Raw genomic sequence first — 235 nt, 5'->3', positions numbered from 1 at the left:
CCGTTAACTCAGCCAGTTACGACTGAGTTATGTCTCTGAAACATAAGTCAGACGTAACGACATTTGATAACTCAGCCGATGTCGATAACTCAGCCACCCGGAAAAAGTTAAGTCAGCCGTGTCGATAACATAACTCAGCCAAACTTCTGATAACTCAACCATCGGACTATAACTCAGCCGTAACGGCGGCTGAGTTATTAGCCATTTTCTCATAACTCAACCAGATTTTTATAAG

Source organism: Capsella rubella, unplaced genomic scaffold (assembly GCF_000375325.1).
Source record: "Capsella rubella cultivar Monte Gargano unplaced genomic scaffold, Caprub1_0 scaffold_6, whole genome shotgun sequence".
Lineage (NCBI taxonomy): Eukaryota > Viridiplantae > Streptophyta > Magnoliopsida > Brassicales > Brassicaceae > Capsella > Capsella rubella.
This window is presented reverse-complemented; position numbering follows the sequence as displayed.